Below are 1,238 nucleotides of genomic sequence, written 5' to 3' on the forward strand. Positions count from 1 at the left end.
TCTTATTCTATTTATTTATTCATCTACTAACATCTCATCTCACATCTCTGCCATCCTCACAGTTGTGTTTCTTCCATTATATTACATTCTTTGTCTCCCCCTCTTCTTCTACTCACACAGGGATCCCTATACTGTAGTATAAAGGATCCATATTATTATTATTATTATTTTTCTGTGCCCTCTTTTTTGTCATATGAGCAGGAGCAAGGATAAGAACATTCTTGTTGAAGCAGATCCAGAACCTGAAAGGACTCTGAAGAGAAAATTAAGAGAAGCTAAATTACAACAATCTAGAGATAACCTTTCAGAAATTTTCGAACAGGAAAAGGATATGGCAGCCGAAAATAATAATAATGCAAGGAAGATGCTTGGTGATTTTACTGCACCTAATTCCAATTTACATGGAATAAGCATCTCCATTCCTGCCATTGGAGCAAACAACTTTGAGCTGAAACCTCAATTAGTTTCTCTGATGTAGCAGAACTGCAAGTTTCATGGACTTCCATCTGAAGATCCTTTTCAGTTCTTAACTGAATTCTTGCAGATATGTGATACTGTTAAGACTAATGGAGTAGATCCTGAAGTATACAGGCTTATGCTTTTCCTTTTTGCTGTAAGAGACAGAGCTAGATTATGGTTGGATTCTCAACCCAAAGACAGCCTGAACTCTTGGGATAAGCTGGTCACGGCTTTCTTAGCCAAGTACTTTCCTCCTCAAAAGCTAAGCAAGCTTAGAGCTGATGTTCAAACCTTCAGACAGAAAGAAGGTGAATCCCTCTATGAAGCTTGGGAAAGATACAAACAGTTGACCAAAAAGTGTCCTTCTGACATGCTTTCAGAATGGACCATCCTGGATATATTCTATGATGGTTTATCTGAGCTATCAAAGATGTCACTGGACACTTCTGCAGGTGGATCCATTCACCTAAAGAAAACGCCTGCAGAAGCTTAAGAACTCATTGACATGGTTGCTAATAACCAGTTCATGTACACTTCTGAAAGGAATCCTGTGAGTAATGGGACGCCTATGAAGAAGGGAGTTCTTGAAGTTGATACTCTGAATGCCATATTGGCTCAGAATAAAATATTGACTCAGCAAGTCAATATGATCCCTCAGAGTCTGCATGGAATGCAAGCTGCATCCAACAGTACTCAAGAGGCTTCTTATGAAGAAGAAGCTTATGATCCTGAGAACCCTGCAATAGCAGAGGTGAATTACTTAGGTGAACCTTATGGAA

The 1,238-nt window shown here is 39.0% G+C and overlaps 1 non-coding gene across 1 annotated transcript; it reads right to left on the bottom strand.

Annotated features, from left to right (window-relative positions):
- Positions 1-727: 727 nt before the first annotated feature.
- Positions 728-835, bottom strand: LOC112738813 (small nucleolar RNA R71). The gene has a single exon (XR_003169767.1). It is a non-coding gene; the product is annotated as a small nucleolar RNA R71 (small nucleolar RNA).
- Positions 836-1,238: the final 403 nt, after the last annotated feature.

Source organism: Arachis hypogaea, chromosome 13 (genome assembly GCF_003086295.3).
Source record: "Arachis hypogaea cultivar Tifrunner chromosome 13, arahy.Tifrunner.gnm2.J5K5, whole genome shotgun sequence".
Classification (NCBI taxonomy): Eukaryota; Viridiplantae; Streptophyta; class Magnoliopsida; order Fabales; family Fabaceae; genus Arachis; species Arachis hypogaea.